The 16050-nt window shown below is 43.6% G+C and overlaps 6 non-coding genes across 6 annotated transcripts; all 6 read right to left on the reverse strand.

Moving 5' to 3' along the window:
* Nucleotides 1-4117: 4117 nt before the first annotated feature.
* Nucleotides 4118-4189, reverse strand: TRNAQ-UUG (transfer RNA glutamine (anticodon UUG)). The gene has a single exon. It is a non-coding gene; the product is annotated as a tRNA-Gln (tRNA).
* A 1122-nt stretch (nucleotides 4190-5311) lies between these two features.
* Nucleotides 5312-5383, reverse strand: TRNAQ-UUG (transfer RNA glutamine (anticodon UUG)). Its single transcript has one exon. It is a non-coding gene; the product is annotated as a tRNA-Gln (tRNA).
* Nucleotides 5384-6495: 1112 nt separating this feature from the next.
* TRNAQ-UUG (transfer RNA glutamine (anticodon UUG)) lies at nucleotides 6496-6567 on the reverse strand. Its single transcript has one exon. It is a non-coding gene; the product is annotated as a tRNA-Gln (tRNA).
* A 4348-nt stretch (nucleotides 6568-10915) lies between these two features.
* TRNAQ-UUG (transfer RNA glutamine (anticodon UUG)) lies at nucleotides 10916-10987 on the reverse strand. Its single transcript has one exon. It is a non-coding gene; the product is annotated as a tRNA-Gln (tRNA).
* Nucleotides 10988-13129: 2142 nt separating this feature from the next.
* TRNAQ-UUG (transfer RNA glutamine (anticodon UUG)) lies at nucleotides 13130-13201 on the reverse strand. The gene has a single exon. It is a non-coding gene; the product is annotated as a tRNA-Gln (tRNA).
* Nucleotides 13202-15071: 1870 nt separating this feature from the next.
* On the reverse strand, nucleotides 15072-15143 carry TRNAQ-UUG (transfer RNA glutamine (anticodon UUG)). Its single transcript has one exon. It is a non-coding gene; the product is annotated as a tRNA-Gln (tRNA).
* Nucleotides 15144-16050: the final 907 nt, after the last annotated feature.

A 16050-nucleotide genomic window follows, 5' to 3' on the forward strand; every position in this document is an offset into this window, starting at 1 on the left:
ATTGTATAACCTATTGGAATTTATAATGGATAAGCCTGATTTACCAGTCATAGTGGTCGGGGACTTTAATGTAGTCATGGATAAAAAAATAGACAGATTCCCCCCAGGGAAACAAAGTCAGGGAGTACAAGAAAACCGGATGTGTCAATACCTACAAGAAGCGGGACTATCCGACATTTGGAGAATACGGAACCCGGGAGCATTACAGTACTCATGTTCCTTGAGCTCCTATTCTACCTTATCAAGGATATATATAGTACTGGGTAACGAATTAGCAGGACAAGTAATACAAAATATAGATTATCACCCTAGAGGGGTATCAGATCACTCTTTAATAACAGTCGAAGTAAACCCAGGAAATAAAAAAAAAGAATGTAGAGTATGGAAACTAAACCCGGCCTGGCTGGAAATCATGGAGGATTCGGAAGGGATGGTATCTGAGTTGGATGAATTCATAAGGTTCAACTCGGATACTGCCTCAAGGGGTGTGCTGTGGGACACACTAAAGGTATATTTGAGAGGACTACTGATTCAGAAAGTGTCTAAAATCAAAAAAGCATCACGGGAATGGGAGGATAAGACTAGGAGAGAATTAATGGAGGCAGAGAAGGAGTATGTGAAAGATCCTTTACCCGATAAACAAAAAGTGTGGGAGAATAAACAACAAAGATATAAAGATGCAATACTTAGGAAGGTAGAAAATAAAAGGTTGTTCCTGAGACAAATTATATACGGGGAAGGAGAAAAAGTAGGGAAGATGTTGGCTGGTATTGTAAAAAACAATTCCCCCCCCCTCCACGGTCTCAGCAATAAGAACTATGAGTGGTGAAATAACATCCCAGAGACAGGTAATTATAGATACCTTTAAAGAATATTATAAGGACTTATACAAATCTCGAGGGACCATGGAGGGAGTGGAAATGGACTCCTTTTTTAGTAAGATAAGTATACCAGCAATTGAGGGGGCAGATAGGGAGGAACTAGAGCGACCGGTCACATTGGAAGAAATTAAAATGGCAGTAGCAGAAATGGCCAATTATAAGTCCCCGGGACCAGACGGACTGCCAATTGAAATATATAAAAGCTATGGGGAAATACTACTTCCGGAACTCCTTAAGGTTTTTAATTGGGCGAAGGAGAAGGGGAAACTACCTACATCAATGAGAGAAGCCACAATTATCATATTGCAAAAGGAGGGGAAGGACTCTTTGGATCCAGGGTCTTACAGACCCATATCTCTACTCTGTTCGGATGTTAAGATCTTAGCAAAGGTCCTAGCCGGGAGGTTAAAGAAAATCATACATAAAGTAGTTCATCAAGACCAAACAGGGTTTATCCCAAATAGAGCAACAAGCATGAACATCAGGAGGGTCTTTCTGAACCTTCAGATACCCACAGATAATATGGGTTCGAGAGCAATTATGCTGCTAGACGTGGTAAAAGCGTTTGACAGCATAGAATGGGAGTGCATCTGGCGGGTACTAAGGGGGTTTGGCCCCACTTTTATTAATTGGGTAAAAATACTTTATAATGACCCCAAAGCAAAAGTAAAAATTAATAGTGATTACTCAACCGAGTTTCAACTAGAAAGAGGTTCAAGGCAAGGCTGCCCCTTATCCCCCCTGATATTTGCTTTGGCAATGGAGCCATTAGCCATAGCAATAAGGCAGAATAGGATAATAGAAGGATTCCGGAGAGCAGAAGGGGAAGAGCGGATAGCATTATATGCGGACGATGTTCTCATATTCCTAGGTGATATGGAGGGATCCCTCAACCAGGTGTTGGAAATACTTTCAAGTTTTGGAAGATTATCGGGTTTATCCATAAACCAGGAGAAATCGGTGCTATTACCAATAGATCCTATAGGAGAAAACGTCTCAGTAAGCAATATACATATGGAAATAGTAGAGTCGACAAAATACCTGGGTATAAAGATAACAAAAGATCCACGGGAATATTTAGATAATAATTTGATTCCCCTGCTGAGGAAATTTAAAAGTAAGATCGAAATTTGGAGAGGTTTGCATCTCTCAGTGGCGGGGAGGTGCAACTTGATCAAAATGTTGTGGCTCCCCCAGCTACTGTATGTTATGCACAACTCCCCAATATGGATTAGTCGGAAATGGTTTAAAAAAATAGACACACTATTGAGAGACCTCATCTGGAAAGGGAAACCCCCAAGGATAGGACTACAAACCCTACAGCTTCCATCGCAAGAAGGGGGTTTAGCAGTGCCTCACCCGAGGGGCTTTTTTTGGCAGCACAGATGCAGCACCTGGGGAGAGGCTCTGGTCCTAATGGTCATAATAGGAGGGAACTGATGATTACGGGAGCTCCACACGGTACATTGGTGGAAGTTTTAGAAGCAAACTCCTTTTTGTATAGAACCCCTACGGTTAAATTGATGATAAAAGTATGGAATACTATTAGGGCTATGAAGGGAATGGGAGGTTTGATGAGGTGCACCCCACTGTGGAACAATAAGAACTTAGTGGAATTAAAAGAAATGGGAAAAATAAAAACATGGGAAACAAGGGGGATAAATAATATAGCACAGCTGTATAATCAGAATACCTTAAAAACATTTGGATCACTGAAGGAGGAATTTGGTATCCCAGACCACTCTTTTTTTAGTTACCAACAAATTAAACACGCTCTGAGTAAACAGTTTGGGGGGCAGGGGCCAATCTGGAACAGATCTATCTTATTTCAAAAACTAGGCGAGCCGGGTGGACATGGTGGGCCCATAGCCGAAACGTACCCATATATATGTAAAAGTATTATAGAGACTCCAGGAAAATTAAAATGTAGAGCTAAATGGGAAGAAGACCTGGGTGCAATCTCAGATGAACAATGGAAAGAGATATTAGCAGGAGGACACCAAGTATCAATTTCACCAGCTCAGAAAGTGTCACAGGTAATGTTATTACATAGGACATACTATACCCCTAAAAGGTTATTTAGGTTTGGGGGGAGGAAAGACGATAAATGCCCCAGATGCCAGGAATCAGGGGATCTAATGCACATGATATGGAAATGCCCAAAGTTATTCCGTTACTGGTATGATGTGGTGGAAACGCTAAATAAGATCCTCACTTTAGAGCTTAAAATAGAGCCGAAACTGTGTATCCTGGGAGTGGAGGGAAACATAAATAGAGGTAACTTCAAAATTCAAATAGTAAGAAGTTGTTTATTTCAAGCAAGAAAGTTAATAGCTCAAAGATGGCAGGCAAGAACCCCCCCCCACGAAAGATGAATGGATTAAAATGGTATTAGAAACAATGTGGAAGGAAAAAGTAGTATATACAAAGAGAAATAATTTAAAAGCATTTAAAAGACTTTGGAACCCTTGGCTAGAAGAAATGGGATACCCAATGTAAGGGAATGATAAGAGAGGCGGCCTTATGGTAGGTAATTATGGAAGAGCAGGGATGCATGGATGGGGGGAGGGTAAAAACTTGAGGGAAAACGATTAGAGTATACCTTTTCTGCTATAGATGTATGTGTACATAAATGTATATATAGTAGATATATTTAAATTGGGTATGCCTGTTTTTTAACTCTTGTATAATGTTAAAATAAAGATTATATAAATTAAAAAAAAAAAAAAGATGAATTTCCCTAATTGTCATGTACTGCTAAATTTGAGCAACGAGGACAACTTAGCCCCTCCCTCCTGCTCCTGGTAAAAGTACTTAGGGTTGCAGATATACTCTTTAAATACAGCTCTCTGCGTCATCATTTTGCCTTGGCAATCGGCTGACCACGCAAACTACATCCACAAACAGCAAGTTAGCAGCTTCTGCTATCACTGGCCTTTGTGGCCATAAGACACAAATTCATATTCCAAGAAGAAATCTACGCTGAGCCTCCAAAGAAGGTCACGCTGACCACGCTCAATACATCCACAACCAGCCATGTTAGCAGCCACTTCTGCTATCACTGGCCTTTGTGGCCGTGAGACACAAATTCACATTCTAAGAAGAAATCTACACTGGCCACGCTCACTATATCCACAACCAGCCACGTTAGCAGCAGCTTCTGCTATCACTGGCCTTTGTGACCGTAAGACACAAATTCATATTCCAAGAAGAAATCTACACTGCGCCTCCAAAGTAGGTCCCACCGAGATTCGAACTCGGATCGCTGGATTCAAAGTCCAGAGTGCTAACCATTACACCATGGAACCCTTGAGCAATCTCATATGCTCTCCATTTTGTTGCATACATATGTCCGGAGGTTAAGCCCCCTTCCCCTTTAACCCTATTAAATTTGAATCTTAATAGAACTTACCCTGAGACGAACTCCAGAACATGTTGCATACCAAGGGGAAAGAAAGGGTCAAAAAGACCTCTCCAAGGCAAAATTAATGTATCTGCTGCAGGTTAGGCTGGTGGTGGGCTTTAGGAGAGAACAAATGATCTGAGAAGAGCACACTGGGCTCGCTGGCCTATGCCTTTCAAACTGCGTGCCCACAGATGTATTCTTTGCAGGACAAGAGTGCAGGAACTGTTTATGATGGAGGAAGTCCAGAGATGGTGCAAGCAGAATTGGAGTTTCAGGAGTGAGTAATGGGAGAACAGGAAATCAAGGTCTTTGGGGCCAAAATGGGATGCTGGCAATCACTATGGAGGAGTAGAGATGAGGCCTGTTGAGAACTTTGAAGATGGGAGAAACTGGGAGAAATAGATACACCAGTGTTAAATTCCACAGGTGTTCTGAAGCATCCATGTCCTCTGAACTTGAAAACTTGTCTTTGGACAGAAAACTTTGACAAAGATGGTGTTGGGTGGGGTGGTCATAAGATGAATTTCCCTAATTGTCATGTACTGCTAAATTTGAGCAACGAGGACAACTTAGCCCCTCCCTCCTGCTCCTGGTAAAAGTACTTAGGGTTGTAGATATACTCTTTAAATACAGCTCTCTGCGTCATCATTTTGCCTTGGCAATCAGCTGACCACGCAAACTACATCCACAAACAGCAAGTTAGCAGCTTCTGCTATCACTGGCCTTTGTGGCCATAAGACACAAATTCATATTCCAAGAAGAAATCTACGCTGAGCCTCCAAAGAAGGTCACGCTGACCACGCTCAATACATCCACAACCAGCCATGTTAGCAGCCACTTCTGCTATCACTGGCCTTTGTGGCTGTGAGACACAAATTCATATTCTAAGAAGAAATCTACACTGGCCACGCTCACTATATCCACAACCAGCCACGTTAGCAGCAGCTTCTGCTATCACTGGCCTTTGTGACCGTAAGACACAAATTCATATTCCAAGAAGAAATCTACACTGCGCCTCCAAAGTAGGTCCCACCGAGATTCGAACTCGGATCGCTGGATTCAAAGTCCAGAGTGCTAACCATTACACCTTGGAACCCTTGAGCAACCTCATACCCTCTCCATTTTGTTGTATACATATGTTCGGAGGTTAAGCCCCCTTCCCCTTTAACCCTATTAAATTTGAATCTTAATAGAACTTACACTGAGACCAACTCCAGAACATGTTGCATACCAAGGGGAAAGAAAGGGTCAAAAAGACCTCTCCAAGGCAAAATTTATGTATCTGCTGCAGGTTAGGCTGGTGGTGGGCTTTAGGAGAGAACAAGTGATCTGTGAAGAGCACACTGGGCCCGCTGGCCTATGCCTTTCAAACTGCGTGCCCACAGATGTATTCTTTGCAGGACAAGAGTGCAGGAACTGTTTATGATGGAGGAAGTCCAGAGATGGTGCAAGCAGAATTGGAGTTTCAGGAGTGAGTAATGGGAGAACAGGAAATCAAGGTCTTTGGGGCCAAAATGGGATGCTGGCAATCACTATGGAGGAGTAGAGATGAGAACTTTGAAGATGGGAGAAACTGGGAGAAATAGATACACCAGTGTTAAATTCCACAGGTGTTCTGAAGCATCCATGTCCTCTGAACTTGAAAACTTGTCTTTGGACAGAAAACTTTGACAAAGATGGTGTTGGGTGGGGTGGTCATAAGCTGAATTTCCCTAATTGTCATGTACTGCTAAATTTGAGCAACGAGGACAACTTAGCCCCTCCCTCCTGCTCCTGGTAAAAGTACTTAGGGTTGCAGATATACTCTTTAAATACAGCTCTCTGCGTCATCATTTTGCCTTGGCAATCGGCTGACCACGCAAACTACATCCACAAACAGCAAGTTAGCAGCTTCTGCTATCACTGGCCTTTGTGGCCATAAGACACAAATTCATATTCCAAGAAGAAATCTACGCTGAGCCTCCAAAGAAGGTCACGCTGACCACGCTCAATACATCCACAACCAGCCATGTTAGCAGCCACTTCTGCTATCACTGGCCTTTGTGGCTGTGAGACACAAATTCATATTCCAAGAAGAAATCTACACTGGCCACGCTCACTATATCCACAACCAGCCACGTTAGCAGCAGCTTCTGCTATCACTGGCCTTTGTGACCGTAAGACACAAATTCATATTCCAAGAAGAAATCTACACTGCGCCTCCAAAGTAGGTCCCACCGAGATTCGAACTCGGATCGCTGGATTCAAAGTCCAGAGTGCTAACCATTACACCATGGAACCCTTGAGCAATCTCATACTCTCTCCATTTTGTTGTATACATATGTCCGGAGGTTAAGCCCCCTTCCCCTTTAACCGTATTAAATTTGAATCTTAATAGAACTTACCCTGAGACCAACTCCAGAACATGTTGCATACCAAGGGGAAAGAAAGGGTCAAAAAGACCTCTCCAAGGCAAAATTAATGTATCTGCTGCAGGTTAGGCTGGTGGTGGGCTTTAGGAGAGAACAAATGATCTGTGAAGAGCACACTGGGCTCGCTGGCCTATGCCTTTCAAACTGCGTGCCCACAGATGTATTTTTTGCAGGACAAGAGTGCAGGAACTGTTTATGATGGAGGAGGTCCAGAGATGGTGCAAGCAGAATTGGAGTTTCAGGAGTGAGTAATTGGAGAACAGAAAATCAAAGTCTTTGGGGCCAAAATGGGATGCTAGAAATCACTGTGGAGGAGCAGAGATGAGGCCTGTTGAGAACTTTGAAGATGGGAGAAACTGGGAGAAATAGATACACCAGTGTTAAATTCCACAGGTGTTCTGAAGCATCCATGTCCTCTGAACTTGAAAACTTGTCTTTGGACAGAAAACTTTGACAAAGATGGTGTTGGGTGGGGTGGTCATAAGATGAATTTCCCTAATTGTCATGTACTGCTAAATTTGAGCAACAAGGACAACTTAGCTCCTTGCTCCTGGTAAAAGTATTTAGGGTTGCAGATATACTCTTTAAATACAGCTCTCTGCGTCATCTTTTTGCCTTGGCAATCGGCAGACCACGCAAACTACATCCACAAACAACAAGTTAGCAGCTTCTGCTATCACTGGTCTTTGTGGCCATAAGACACAAATTCATATTGATAAATGTATGGCCTCTATGGTAAAGTACTGAGGTAAACAAAAATACATGTACCATCATCCAGGAATCAATAATTAGCAAGATTGGGAGCCTGATCCCCAGTCAGGCGACCAAGAAAGTAGGGGCGTATTGGACTATTGCGGTACGGTACACATAACAATATAAAGAATATACCAATAATATAAAAAAGTATAATCGATTTTATTGATGCACAAGACAATTCATGGTAATACATTACAGCGAAGTAAAAAATAAATAAAAATCAAGAACATTGGGGTCATGATTTTACAGTAAGACAGATCATCTCAGATATCGAATTCCTCGACTAGTTTCGCGGACATAACCGCTTCGTCAGGAGGGGATCTGAAGATGGTAAATTCTGACTAAACAGTCTAAACCTAACAATTGGGAAAAAGTACAATAAGATTTAACGGAAAAAAAAAATATAGAAATAATGATAAAACTGTGTTACAGCATCAAGGTTAAACCATATAATAAGAAATGCTGGGGGAAGGGACAAATCTGCTTACCCATGTCCCAACAGACCCCAAGGGCAGGGCTCCTCCACCAAGAGTAATCTCCCACGGCGACCCGGGGGAGCTGCAAAGATGACGAGGATGGTATGGATAAATATATTTGTCAATTGGTAGGGTATGTTAAGTTGCCAAAAGGGGCCAGTGATAGGTAGCTAAAAGATAATAAAAGAGTGTAAGTGTAAAAAGTGATGGGATGAATGCATGGTGCACAAATAGGGTGAAAGTAATGTATAGGAATGGTGAGGAAGTAACCAAAGAATTTGGTGGGAAAGTGTAATAGTGTAAAATAAGTGAGAGACGGTGAGTGAAAGCAAGAAATCAATTAAAAAGAAAAGGTGGTATGTGAGAAGGAAATGGAGCCAAGGAAAGGATAGAAGAAGGGAGGGAGGAAGAGGGGGGAAAAGAAAAAGAGGGGGGGGAAAGGGAAAGGGGGGTGGGGGAAAAGGGGGGGAGGAGGGAAGAAAAGGAAGAGGGGAAAGAATCAAAAGGGATAAAGATGAAGAGGAAGGGAAGCAGAAAATACAATGTGGGATGTGAAATAATTGGGGCAATAATACCTGGTGCTAATATAGCCATATGGAGGTGCCAGGAAAAGCACCCTAAAACAAGCCGATAACGTGCTGGGCCAGAAAAGAGGTAGTATACATAGCAGGTAGCGGGCGGAGGCATGATGCAGCGTATTCGCCCCTGCCTGGAGTATCTAGAGGGGAAAAGGCAAGGTTAGGGTAGAACCAATGCAGTTGCCCAGGGGTACGGGACTAGGTAAAAAATTAAGATAAGCAAACCCCTCTTACTTACGATGAGCTGACGATAGTGCACGAACCCCGGGACCAGGAACCGATCGTCATCTAACAGGCAGAGCCTGCTATATGTAGCTCCCAACCAAGTGACGCTAACCACACGCCGGACGGACGCCAACGCGTGGCGTCACAAGGTCAGAGGTCCCACACAACGCGCGCGTGCGAGAAAATCGCGCGCACGTGCATGCGCACCTACCCTTAAGCGGCCGGGGATGGAGTCCCTACCAGGACAGGTGCAAGCGGGGGGGGGGCGGCCCTGTGTCAGAAACCAACCCCCCCGCCAGGGATCTCACCGGGTCGCCGCAGAGAAGCACAGGGGGAGGGCCACGCACCGGCTTCCAGCTTGGGAACATAGAGGGGAAGCAGAAAGTCCCAGTAAAACAACACTTGTAAATAGTTGATAAAAACAAATAATAAAGGCATAATGAAATGAATAAGAATATAGTAATAAATTACATAATAAGACATAAAGGGGTAAATTAGGGATTAGTTAAATACCCTAAGGCACTGATGCGGTCACCAACATGGCATAGACCCATTTAAACCTAACTACATAATACAATGTATATAAGTAACGGAGGGCCAAGACAACAACCACATGATTGGGTAAACCATGTGGAAAGATGGGGCGGGTAGCCAATAATTGGTGTCTAGCCGACCTTATGGGTGTCTGTCATGGAGGATTGCATCAGGGATAATTGTAAAAAGATAGTGATATAACGCAGGTAATAATATATACTGAGAGAGGCCCCCCCAAAAGGACATATAGTCGATGGGGGTGGATTAAAAATGAAGGGTGGGGTAATTGGGGCCAGAGAAGTGGGGGGCAAACCATTAGCCATATCCACTCCAATAGCTCACCAATCACTCCCACTCGACATAAGTGCCGGGTGTGTTATCCACCCAATGTATACAGATAAATGTATGGCCTCTATGGTAAAGTACTGAGGTAAACAAAAATACATGTACCATCATCCAGGAATCAATAATTAGCAAGATTGGGAGCCTGATCCCCAGTCAGGCGACCAAGAAAGTAGGGGCGTATTGGACTATTGCGGTACGGTACACATAACAATATAAAGAATATACCAATAATATAAAAAAGTATAATCGATTTTATTGATGCACAAGACAATTCATGGTAATACATTACAGCGAAGTAAAAAATAAATAAAAATCAAGAACATTGGGGTCATGATTTTACAGTAAGACAGATCATCTCAGATATCGAATTCCTCGACTAGTTTCGCGGACATAACCGCTTCGTCAGGAGGGGATCTGAAGATGGTAAATTCTGACTAAACAGTCTAAACCTAACAATTGGGAAAAAGTACAATAAGATTTAACGGAAAAAAAAAATATATAGAAATAATGATAAAACTGTGTTACAGCATCAAGGTTAAACCATATAATAAGAAATGCTGGGGGAAGGGACAAATCTGCTTACCCATGTCCCAACAGACCCCAAGCGCAGGGCTCCTCCACCAAGAGTAATCTCCCACGGCGACCCGGGGGAGCTGCAAAGATGACGAGGATGGTATGGATAAATATATTTGTCAATTGGTAGGGTATGTTAAGTTGCCAAAAGGGGCCAGTGATAGGTAGGGAAAAGATAATAAAAGAGTGTAAGTGTAAAAAGTGATGGGATGAATGCATGGTGCACAAATAGGGTGAAAGTAATGCATAGGAATGGTGAGGAAGTAACCAAAGAATTTGGTGGGAAAGTGTAATAGTGTAAAATAAGTGAGAGACGGTGAGTGAAAGCAAGAAATCAATTAAAAAAGAAAAGGTGGTATGTGAGAAGGAAATGGAGCCAAGGAATGGATAGAAGAAGGGAGGGAGGAAGAGGGGGGAAAAGAAAAAGAGGGGGGGGGAAAGGGAAAGGGGGGTGGGGGAAAAGGGGGAGGGAGGAGGGAAGAAAAGGAAGAGGGGAAGGAATCAAAAGGGATAAAGATGAAGAGGAAGGGAAGCAGAAAATACAATGTGGGATGTGAAATTCATATTCCAAGAAGAAATCTACGCTGAGCCTCCAAAGAAGGTCACGCTGACCATGCTCAATACATCCACAACCAGCCATGTTAGCAGCCACTTCTGCTATCACTGGCCTTTGTGGCTGTGAGACACAAATTCATATTCCAAGAAGAAATCTACACTGCGCCTCCAAAGTAGGTCCCACCGAGATTCGAACTCGGATCGCTGGATTCAAAGTCCAGAGTGCTAACCATTACACCATGGAACCCTTGAGCAATCTCATACGCTCTCCATTTTGTTGCATACATATGTCCGGAGGTTAAGCCCCCTTCCCCTTTAACCCTATTAAATTAGAATCTTAATAGAACTTACCCTGAGACCAACTCCAGAACATGTTGCATACCAAGGGGAAAGAAAGGGTCAAAAAGACCTCTCCAAGGCAAATTAATGTATCTGCTGCAGGTTAGGCTGGTGGTGGGCTTTAGGAGAGAACAAATGATCTGAGAAGAGCACACTGGGCTCGCTGGCCTATGCCTTTCAAACTGCGTGCCCACAGATGTATTCTTTGCAGGACAAGAGTGCAGGAACTGTTTATGATGGAGGAAGTCCAGAGATGGTGCAAGCAGAATTGGAGTTTCAGGAGTGAGTAATGGGAGAACAGGAAATCAAGGTCTTTGGGGCCAAAATGGGATGCTGGCAATCACTGTGGAGGAGTAGAGATGAGGCCTGTTGAGAACTTTGAAGATGGGAGAAACTGGGAGAAATAGATACACCAGTGTTAAATTCCACAGGTGTTCTGAAGCATCCATGTCCTCTGAACTTGAAAACTTGTCTTTGGACAGAAAACTTTGGCAATCGGCAGACCACGCAAACTACATCCACAAACAGCAAGTTAGCAGCTTCTGCTATCACTGGCCTTTGTGGCCATAAGACACAAATTCATATTCCAAGAAGAAATCTACGCTGAGCCTCCAAAGAAGGTCACGCTGACCACGCTCAATACATCCACAACCAGCCATGTTAGCAGCCACTTCTGCTATCACTGGCCTTTGTGGCTGTGAGACACAAATTCATATTCCAAGAAGAAATCTACACTGGCCATGCTCACTATATCCACAACCAGAAACGTTAGCAGCAGCTTCTGCTATCATTGGCCTTTGTGACCGTAAGACACAAATTCATATTCCAAGAAGAAATCTACACTGCGTCTCCAAAGAAGGTCCCACTGAGATTCGAACTCGGATCACTGGATTAAAAGTCCAGAGTGCTAACCATTACACCATGGAACCCTTGAGCAATCTCATACGCTCTCCATTTTGTTGTATACATATGTCCGGAGGTTAAGCCCTCTTCCCCTTTAACCCTATTAAATTTGAATCTTAATAGAACTTACCCTGAGACCAACTCCAGAACATGTTGCATACCAAGGGGAAAGAAAGGGTCAAAAAGACCTCTCCAAGGCAAAACGAATGTATCTGCTGCAGGTTAGGCTGGTGGTGGGCTTTAGGAGAGAACAAATGATCTGAGAAGAGCACACTGGGCTCGCTGGCCTATGCCTTTCAAACTGCATGCCCACAGATGTATTCTTTGCAGGACAAGAGTGCAGGAACTGTTTATGATGGAGGAAGTCCAGAGATGGTGCAAGCAGAATTGGAGTTTCAGGAGTGAGTAATGGGAGAACAGGAAATCAAGGTCTTTGGGGCCAAAATGGGATGCTGGCAATCACTGTGGAGGAGTAGAGATGAAGCATGTTGAGAACTTTGAAGATGGGAGAAACTGGGAGAAATAGATACACCAGTGTTAAATTCCACAGGTGTTCTGAAGCATCCATGTCCTCTGAACTTGAAAACTTGTCTTTGGACAGAAAACTTTGACAAAGATGGTGTTGGGTGAGGTGGTCATAAGATGAATTTCCCTAATTGTCATGTACTGCTAAATTTGAGCAACGAGGACAACTTAGCCCCTCCCTCCTGCTCCTGGTAAAAGTACTTAGGGTTGCAGATATACTCTTTAAATACAGCTCTCTGCATCATCATTTTGCCTTGGCAATCGGCAGACCACGCAAACTACATCCACAAACAGCAAGTTAGCAGCTTCTGCTATCACTGGCCTTTGTGGCCATAAGACACAAATTCATATTCCAAGAAGAAATCTACGCTGAGCCTCCAAAGAAGGTCACGCTGACCACGCTCAATACATCCACAACCATCCATGTTAGCAGCCACTTCTGCTATCACTGGCCTTTGTGGCTGTGAGACACAAATTCATATTCCAAGAAAAATCTACACTGGCCACGCTCACTATATCCACAACCAGCCACGTTAGCAGCAGCTTCTGCTATCACTGGCCTTTGTGACCGTAAGACACAAATTCATATTCCAAGAAGAAATCTACACTGCGCCTCCAAAGTAGGTCCCACCGAGATTCGAACTCGGATCGCTGGATTCAAAGTCCAGAGTGCTAACCATTACACCATGGAACCCTTGAGCAATCTCATTCGCTCTCCATTTTGTTGTATACATATGTCCGGAGGTTAAGCCCCCTTCCCCTTTAACCCTATTAAATTTGAATCTTAATAGAACTTACCCTGAGACCAACTCCAGAACATGTTGCATACCAAGGAGAAAGAAAGGGTCAAAAAGACCTCTCCAAGGCAAAATTAATGTATCTGCTGCAGGTTAGGCTGGTGGTGGGCTTTAGGAGAGAACAAATGATCTGAGAAGAGCACACTGGGCTCGCTGGCCTATACCTTTCAAACTGCGTGCCCACAGATGTATTCTTTGCAGGACAAGAGTGCAGGAACTGTTTATGATGGAGGAAGTCCAGAGATGGTGCAAGCAGAATTGGAGTTTCAGGAGTGAGTATTGGGAGAACAGAAAATCAAGGTCTTTGGGGCCAAAATGGGATGCTGGCAATCACTGTGGAGGAGTAGAGATGAGGCCTGTTGAGAACTTTGAAGATGGGAGAAACTGGGAGAAATAGATACACCAGTGTTAAATTCCACAGGTGTTCTGAAGCATCCATGTCCTCTGAACTTGAAAACTTGTCTTTGGACAGAAAACTTTGACAAAGATGGTGTTGGGTGGGGTGGTCATCAGATGAATTTCCCTAATTGTCATGTACTGCTAAATTTGAGCAACGAGGACAACTTAGCTACTCGCTCCTGGTAAAAGTACTTAGCGTTGCAGATATACTCTTTAAATACAGCTCTCTGTGTCATCATTTTGCCTTGGCAATTGGCTGACCACGCAAACTACATCCACAAACAGCCATGTTAACAGCTTCTGCTATCAATGGCCTTTGTGGCCATAAGACACAAATTCATATTCCAAGAAGAAATCTACGCTGAGCCTCCAAAGAAGGTCATGCTGGCCACGCTCAATACATCCACAACCAGCCATGTTAGCAGCCTTTTCTGCTATCACTGGCCTTTGTGGCCGTAAGACACAAATTCATATTCCAAGAAGAAATCTACACTGGCCACGCTCACGATATCCACAACCAGCCACGTTAGCAGCAGCTTCTGTTATCACTGGCCTTTGTGGCCGTAAGACACAAATTCATATTCTAAGAAGAAATCTACACTGATCCTCCAAAGCAGGTCCCACTGAGATTCAAACTCGGAGCGCTGAATTCAAAGCCCAGAGTGCTAACCATTACACCATGGAACCCTTGAGCAAGCTCATATGCTCTCCATTTTGTTGTATACATATTTCCGGAGGTTAAGCCCCCTTCCCCTTTAACCCTATTAAATTTGAATCTTAATAGAACTTACCCTGAGACCAACTCCAAAAACTTATCTTTTGACAGAAAACTTTGACAAAGATGGTGTTGAGTGGGGTGGTCATAACATGAATTTCCCTAATTGTCATGTACTGCTAAATTTGAGCAACGAGGAAAACTTAGCTCCTCGCTCCTGGTAAAAGTACTTAGGGTTGCAGATATACTCATTAAATACAGCTCTCTGTGTCATCATTTTGCCTTGGCAATCGGCTGACCACGCAAACTACATCCACAAACAGCCACGTTAACAGCTTCTGCTATCACTGGCCTTTGTGGCCATAAGACACAAATTCATATTCCAAGAAGAAATCTACGCTGAGCCTCCAAAGAAGGTCACGCTGGCCACGCTCAATACATCCACAACCAGCCATGTTAGCAGCCTTTTCTGCTATCACTGGCCTTTGTGGCCGTAAGACACAAATTCATATTCTAAGAAGAAATCTACACTGGCCACGCTCACTATATCCACAACCAGCCACATTAGCAGCAGCTTCTGCTATCACTGGCCTTTGTGACCGTAAGACACAAATTCATATTCCAAGAAGAAATCTACACTGCGCCTCCAAAGTAGGTCCCACCGAGATTCGAACTCGGATCGCTGAATTCAAAGTCCAGAGTGCTAACCATTACACCATGGAACCCTTGAGCAATCTCATACGCTCTCCATTTTGTTGTATACATATGTCCGGAGGTTAAGCCCCCTTCCCCTTTAACCCTATTAAATTTGAATCTTAATAGAACTTACCCTGAGACCAACTCCAGAACATGTTGCATACCAAGGGGAAAGAAAGGGTCAAAAAGACCTCTCCAAGGCAAAAATAATATATCTGCTGCAGGTTAGGCTGGTGGTGGGCTTTAGGAGAGAACAAATGATCTGAGAAGAGCACACTGGGCTCGCTGGTCTATGCCTTTCAAACTGCGTGCCCACAGATGTATTCTTTGCAGGACAAGAGTGCAGGAACTGTTTATGATGGAGGAAGTCCAGAGATGGTGCAAGCAGAATTGGAGTTTCAGGAGTGAGTAATTGGAGAACAGGAAATCAAGGTCTTTGGGGCCAAAATGGGATGCTGGCAATCACTGTGGAGGAGTAGAGATGAGGCCTGTTGAGAACTTTGAAGATGGGAGAAACTGGGAGAAATAGATATACCAGTGTTAAATTCCACAGGTGTTCTGAAGCATCCATGTCCTCTGAACTTGAAAACTTGTCTTTGGACAGAAAACTTTGACAAAGATGGTGTTGGGTGGGGTGGTCATAAGATGAATTTCCCTAATTGTCATGTACTGCTAAATTTGAACAACGAGGACAACTTAGCCCCTCCCTCCTGCTCCTGGTAAAAGTACTTAGGGTTGCAGATATACTCTTTAAATACAGCTCTCTGCGTCATCATTTTGCCTTGGCAATCGGCAGACCACGCAAACTACATCCACAAACAGCAAGTTAGCAGCTTCTGCTATCACTGGCCTTTGTGGCCATAAGACACAAATTCATATTCCAAGAAGAAATCTACGCTGAGCCTCCAAAAAAGGTCACGCTGACCATGCTCAATA

Source organism: Aquarana catesbeiana, linkage group LG04 (assembly GCF_042186555.1).
Source record: "Aquarana catesbeiana isolate 2022-GZ linkage group LG04, ASM4218655v1, whole genome shotgun sequence".
NCBI lineage: Eukaryota > Metazoa > Chordata > Amphibia > Anura > Ranidae > Aquarana > Aquarana catesbeiana.